This window comes from Erinaceus europaeus, chromosome 9 (genome assembly GCF_950295315.1).
Source record: "Erinaceus europaeus chromosome 9, mEriEur2.1, whole genome shotgun sequence".
Lineage (NCBI taxonomy): Eukaryota > Metazoa > Chordata > Mammalia > Eulipotyphla > Erinaceidae > Erinaceus > Erinaceus europaeus.
Window position 1 is genome coordinate 23,184,255 of NC_080170.1, and position 7,288 is coordinate 23,191,542.

Sequence of the window (7,288 nt, forward strand, 5' to 3'; positions counted from 1 at the left end):
CCCCCTCTCTCTCTTCTCCGCGGCCCGCACAACAACATCTGGCACAACAACATCTGGCTCCCGACGTGTCCCGCACTCACGCCCAGCCTGAGGTCCAGAAAAGCCGCCCAGACACAGGTAAGTGGCAGCCACCTGACTCTGTGGCCCTGCGTTTCCCCTCACCATGGGATTTTTTTCGTTTTATGAGGAGGTGTCCCAGACATTATTTTGTTCTCTCCTGGGACAGGTTCTCGCTCTCAGAGACACTTTAATTTTCGCTACACCATGGGTTCTCATAGCTATAATTGCCACTTACAAGATATGTACAACGTGGTCTGCCATGAGGATAAGCGACCTTGAGGCTGAGATACAAGAGTTAAAGCACATGTGCTTAAGACTTAGAAGCCCTAAGCGATCAGTGGCTAGACCCAAAAATTCCGTTCCCACAGACACATACACGTGTTTGGAAGCTCCTCTTCTGACCCCGCCCCCTGCTGCCCCGGGTTCAGCTTCTCCTGAGGCTTCCACTTCTCTGACCCTGCACCCTGCTGATATGTCATCATTAAGAGACCTTGTGGCTGAGATACGAGAGTTAAAGGATATTTTTTCAGCATTTAAGGACTTTAAACCATGTGCAGTCCACCCCGAGAGCTCCATCCCCGTAGATAAGTGTTCAGTTTCCCCTGCCACTACAGCAGTTTCCACAGCACCTTCCACTTCCGTAGATCTCTCCCCAGTGACATCGAACCAAATCCACACCATCCCGGTAAATGTGGCCCCAACTAGACAAAATCCTCAGGTGTGACATCCATACTCCTCCAAAGAACTCAGAGAACTCAGACAAGCTGTGAAGGAGGACAGAATTCATGCTCCGGAATTCATGCTCCATGGACCAAGTCCATTTTAAGGAGTTTTTACCAGCACCTTAACAACCCCCAGGACTGGAAAGACCTGGCTTGTGCTGCACTCCCAGACCCCCTCTACCTACAATGGAAGGCATGCTTCCGTGATGAATGCTCTAGACAATCACAGGAAAATAGTAATAAACAGGTAGAATGGAATTTTGATGCTTTGTTTGGAGCAGGAGCGTTTGAATCTGGAACTCAGCAGGCAGAAGCTAAGTTTCCAACTGGTTATTTTGAACAGGTATGTATCTTTGCAACACAAGCATGGGAAAGGGTGACCCCAACCAATGTAGATTCTTCAGTCCCTATTGACTCTCTTTGCCAAAACACTGATGAAACCTTAGCAAATTTCATCTCAAGGGTGAGGCAAACCTTAGAGAGAAAGGTTTATAATCCTGAAATCCTCTCTTTCCTCCTGCATTCTATTGTCTGGGATGGCATGATACCACAATTCTGTCAGGCATGCCTTAGTCTTAAACACCTACATCCAGATAATTGGATTTTAGTGACACAGGAACTTACATCAGGCAATTATGGGGCACCCACTATGACACAGGTTTATGCAGTTACCCCACGTAATCAAAACAGGGCCTGCTTTCAGTGCGGTCACCAAGGACATTGGCTTAACCAATGTCCTGATAAGCTGTGACCACGCCTCCAGTCAGGGCAACCCCGCCTCCAGTTAGAGCTACCACGCCTCCAGTCAGGGCAACCCTGCCTCCAGTCAGGGCAACCCTGCTTTCAGTTAGGGAGCCAGAAGCCACGTACGGTGTGTCCCAGATGCCGGTAAGGGTTTCACTGGAAGAGAGATTGTTGGTCCAAATTTCATAAAGATGGCATGCCCCTGAATGGTACAAATTTGGGGCCTGAGATTTTGTGGACCACTCCTGTTTTAGAACGAGGTCATCCTACTATGACAGTAAATATTGACAATATTCCTTTTAAATTTTTTATTGACATGGGGGCAGAAAAGATGACTTTAAGGCAAGCAGAGGTTCCCCAAAATTGGGAACTCCTCCCAGGACCCCGTATACATGGCATTGGAGGGGTGACCCAATCCTTTCTCACACAAGATTCACTCATGTGGGAAGACCCGGAAGGTTCTACTGGACACTTCCACCCATTGGTAGCTGATATTAGCACCAACCTATTGGGCAGGGATCTTCTAGAATGTCTTGATGTTAGGATATCCACAGATGCCTCTGCAGAGCGTAACACCTGCTACCGCGAGACCAGATCTAATCAGCACCCCCAATATTAAATGCCACTGTTCGTAGCCAAACACCCCGCTTAAGCTGGCTTTCTAATGAGCCTGTCTGGGTGGAACAGTGGCCTTTACCTAGGGATAAACTAGAAATTTTAAAAGAGCTCATCCGAGAGCAGTTGTCCTTGGGACACATTCATCATTCTCAAAGCCCATGGAATACTTCCAAAAAAAATTTTTTTCTCTCTCTTTTGATTTTATATATAAGTTTTGGTATATATATATGTAAGTGTTTAGTCTTAAACTGTGTGAGTAATGACAGATATAAATTTGTTTTTTTTAAATGATATGTTTTTATAACAAAAGTTTTTTTTTTTCCTCCTGTGTGTTATAACTAAATGTTTATATGTATGTTTCAAGTTTGGTAAAACATTAACTTAACGGTTAAAAGTGTAACCTTGAAGCTATATCACTACCAGGAAAGGTAAAGTTAATTTGCTAAAGTTACTATTTAAGGTAAAGTCTAAATATTTAACGTGACAATATATCCCCAAAACAAATGCAAATTCTGTATACAGGATGCTTTTGGAGGGCCCCCCAAAGTGCCCTGTAAACTATCTTGTGGAAATTAATCCACAACAGATCTGGCATCAATCTGGCACTGCAAATGTTAAAACCATTGTCACTAACATATGTTAACTCTCTAAGTAACCTGAGTCTGTTTATACTCCAAAGTAAAAATGGTTAAAAATCAATATATATTTTAACTATAATTGGTCTAAGATCATGCTGTAGAGACTGGTACAGGAGGTCACATTAGATGACCTTTTAACAAAATCATAAAGATATTCAAACCAATTATAATCATTGAGATATCAATTATAGTAAACCTCTAACTTGTTACAAGTTTTATTATTTTTTTTCACAAGTAAGTGAGTACAGCTATCAAGCCTTCATATGAGGAATCATCTGTTCATATGGTAAGGTATTAAACTATAAGAAGTTCCTCCATACACAACCTATGTGAATTAACAACATTCACATATTCTTGTAAACTTAACTGGGGTATCTTGTCTTGCCACCATAAGCCATGCCTTTGTCAGCCAACAATTTAAAGATGTTTCCCTTTATATCATCACCCATGCCACGGACATCCTTTACTACTCCCAAAGACAAATGGCTGTTCCCCTAGACATCACATCCACTGACTGCTTCCCTTAGACTTGAGATATGATCCCACCTCTTTATACCAATCGATACATTCCCCCTTCCTTACCTGTCTACCCTTAGTTGTGGGACCCTAGCTTTTTTTACTTCTTCTGCTCACAATAGGTTCTATAACTCTTTTTTTTTTTAACTTTTTAATTTATTTATTAATGAGAAAGAGAGGAGGAGAGAGAAAGAACCAGATATCTTTCTGGTACATGTGCTGCCAGGGATCGAACTTGGGACCTCACGCTTGAGAGTATAATCCCCTATCCACTGCGACACCTCCTAGACCACGGTCCTATAATTTTTAATAAGCTCATTGCCTTTATGCAACAACAGATTGATGCCATAAAAATGCAACCTCACTATCATAGGCTGGACATGGCAGAATATGGAGTTGCTGTGGAGGATTTGCCCCCCTCCATCAGAACATCCACCATGTAGAGGGCTGGCTACCCAATGACGGGAAAGGGGAAACTAGCACTATCTAGTCAACCTAAGACAGGGCACCTGGTACTACTGGGCAAAAATGACCAGGTGTTCCAATGACTGGTAAGACGGAAGGCTGATCCCCAACCTAAGACAGGCACAGTCCACCCTGCCACAAAAAAAAAAAAAAGTCCGCCAAACATCAAAACATGATATAAGACAGGAGGACATGTGGGGAGCCACATGTGCCCTCATGGTTGCTATTGGCATGGCCATGGAGTTTATGTTAAAAGATAGTTCCTGGGAATTGGGCAGTGGCGCAGCGGGTTTAGTGCAGGTGGCGCTAAGTGCAAGAACCAGCTTGAGGATCCCAGTTTGAGCCCCTGGCTCCTCACCTGCAGGGGAGTCGCTTCACAGGCAGTGAAGCAGGTCTGCAGGTGTCTCTTTCTCTCCTCTTCTCTGTCTTCCCCTCCTCTCTCCATTTCTCTCTGTTCTATCCAACAACCACAATATCAGCAATAACAACAATATAATTACAACAATAAAACAACTAGGGCAACAAAAGGCAAGATACCAAAAAAAAAAGGGGGGGATAAGATAGTTCCTGCTTCTCTACACCTTAGAGTCTTTGTTAAAAGATAAGTTCTTTATTCCCATGAATATATAATAATAAATGAATAGGAAAGATACATCCCCCAATACTTAGTTGGTTAAGGCACCAAACCTCTTTTTCTATAAAGCATTCAAATCAGATGCCCTGCTAACCACGAGAAGCAGATTGTTTGTGTTTCTTCCACAGGAATCCCGAAAAAAAAAAAAAAAAAACCATCTGGACCCCTGCACACCCTGATATCACCCACTAGATGGCATGACTACAGTGGCACCCCCCCCCCGAAACCCTAGATGTCACCTGACACGATCTGAAGAACCTGATTCACAGACTCCAAGGACAGAACTTTTTACTGCCTGTCTGCCTTTCCTGCTTCTGCTTTGACCTGCCACGTTTTAGCTGTTCCAGCTCACTCTCTACAGAAAAGCGGAATTCCAGAGGCTGACCTTCCTCATGCAGCATTTCATCCCCTGCCATTTCTCCCCCTAGTCGCCTACTTTGGACTGAGACTTCTATTGGACTTGCTGGTATACCCTTTAGACACTTTAGACAATTTTACAGAAGATTTTTTCCCTTCACGTTGCTGGTTTTTCATAGACTGACCCTGAGTAGTTCATAGACTTTACACACTGTTGCCCTGGGCATTAGATAAAAGGAAAGGGGGAGATGCTGGGAAATTGTGCAGATGTGTCACATCTGCCATGTTGTCCCCTCAGGCTACTGCTAGTTCCCGCGAGAGTTGGGACATTCTCGGAGTGCCTGTTCAGCCATATTGTGCCCTCAGGGCATTGTCTATTTCCCCGCAATATTTGGAGTGCTTTGGTTACTCCTCCCCCCTCCCATTCTCACGAGAGTTATTATCCTATCCTGGAGTGCTATGGTTACTCCTCCCCCTTCCCATTGTCGAGAAAGCTGCTCCTATAAAAGCCCTTCTTCTTCCGCACCTTGTTCTCTTGCCAGCACTTCACTCCGGTGTTCAGACACAGGAAAGGTTACTGCGTGAGGCGGCCATTTTCGCTACCTCCACATGGCTCAACCTGCTTCTCTAGCACCCAACTCTGAGGTGCCAGCGCAAATAAAGATTTGTGTTTCCTCTTTGCTCCAGACCCACTCTCTCTCTTCTCCGCGGCCCGCACAACATCTGGCACAACAACACTCCTTTGCCTATCATAGTAATTAACTAAGCCTTCTTTCTTTATTTTGACTATTATATTTATTTATTTGATAGAGAAAGCCAGAAATGGGTGGAGGGTAGATAGCATAATGGTTATGTAAACAGACTGTCATGCCTGAGGCTCCAAAGTTCCAGGTTCAATCCCCCACACCACCATAAGCCACAACAAAACAGTGCTCTGGTTTAAAAAAAAAAAAAAAGTCAAGAAAGCCAAAAATTGAGAGGGAGAAGGGTGATCGAGAAGGAGAGAGGCAGAGAGACACCTGCAGCCTTGCTGCAACACTCATGAAGCTTTCCTGCTGCAGGTGAGGACCGAGGGCTTGAACCCAGGTCTTTGCACTTTATATCATGTGTCCTAAACCAGGTGTACCATCACCTGCCCTCCCTCCCCCCACCATCTTATTTCTGACCTTACTATAGACTTAATGGGGGTGGGGGACTAGGTGGTGGTGCACCTGGTTGAGCACTCACATTACCCTGCACAAGGACCCAGATTCTTGCCCCATGTCCCCCACCGTAGCGAGAAAGCTTCATGAGTGTTGAAGCAAGGCTGCAGGTGGCTCTTTGCCTCTCTCTCCTCCAACTCCCCTCCTCTCTCAATTTCTCTCTACTTCTATCTAATAATAAATAAAAAATAAACGTTATTAAAAAAAAAAAACAGACTTGGGCAGGAGCTAGATAGTTTAGTGGTTATGCAAAGAGACTCTGATGCCTGAGGCTCCAAAGTCCCAGGTACAATCTCCCACACCACCATAAGCCAGAGCTGAACAGTGTTCTGGTGTTTCTCTGTGTCTTTCTCTCTCTGCATCTCTCTCAAAAATAAAAAATAAATAAAGTACTTTTTAAAAAATAGACTTAGGGGCCAGGTGGTGGCGCACCTGGTTGAGTGCTCATGTTACAATGCACAAGCACGGGAGTCCGACGGTAGCGCAGCAGGTTAAGCGCACGTGGCTTGAAGCACAAGGACCGGCATCGAAGCCCAAGGACCGGCTTAAGGATCCCGGTTGGAGCCCCTGGCTCCCCACCTGCAGGGGAGTCACTTCACAGGCAATGAAGCAGGTCTTCAGGTGTCAGTCTTTTTCTCCCCCTCTCTGTCTTACCTTCCTCTCTCCATTTCTCTCTGTCCTATCCAACAACAATGACATCATCATCAACAACAATAATAACTACAACAATGAAAAACAAGGGCAACAAAAGGGAAAATAAATAAATATATATAAAAAATTTTTTAATAAATGCACAAGGACCCAGGTTCAAGCTCCCAGTCCCCACCTGCAGGGGGAAAGCTTCACAAGTGGTGGAGCAGGGCAGCAGGTGTCTCTCTGTCTCTCACCCTCTCTATCTCCCCCTTCCATTTTCTGACTATCTCTATCCAATAAATAAAGATATAGACCAGAAACTATCAGATACTTAGAGGAAAATATTGGCAGAACTCTTTTCCACATAAATTTTAAAGACATCTTCAATGAGACAAATCCAATTACAAAGAAGACTAAGGCAAGTATAAACCTATGGGACTACATCAAATTAAAAAGCTTCTGTATAGGAAAAGAAACCACTACCCAAACCAAGAATGGGAGAATATCTTTACATGCCATATGTCAGATAAGAGTTAATAACCAACATATATAAAGAGCTTGGCAAACTCAACAACAAGACAACAAATAACCCCATCCAAAAATGGGGGGAGGACATGGACAGACTATTCACCACAGAAGAGATCCAAAAGGCCGAGAAACACATGAAAAAATGCTCCAAGTCTCTGATTGTCAGAGAAA

At 44.1% G+C, this 7,288-nt stretch overlaps 1 long non-coding RNA gene across 1 annotated transcript in view; it reads left to right on the plus strand.

The window, feature by feature from the left end:
• The window catches only part of LOC132540167 (uncharacterized), a 20,008-nt gene continuing 12,720 nt past the window's right edge, over nucleotides 1–7,288 (plus strand). Inside the window, exons 1-2 of the long non-coding RNA XR_009551397.1 lie at nucleotides 1–117; nucleotides 3,022–3,068. This is a non-coding gene — a long non-coding RNA (uncharacterized LOC132540167). The remainder of the gene's footprint in view (nucleotides 118–3,021; nucleotides 3,069–7,288) is intronic.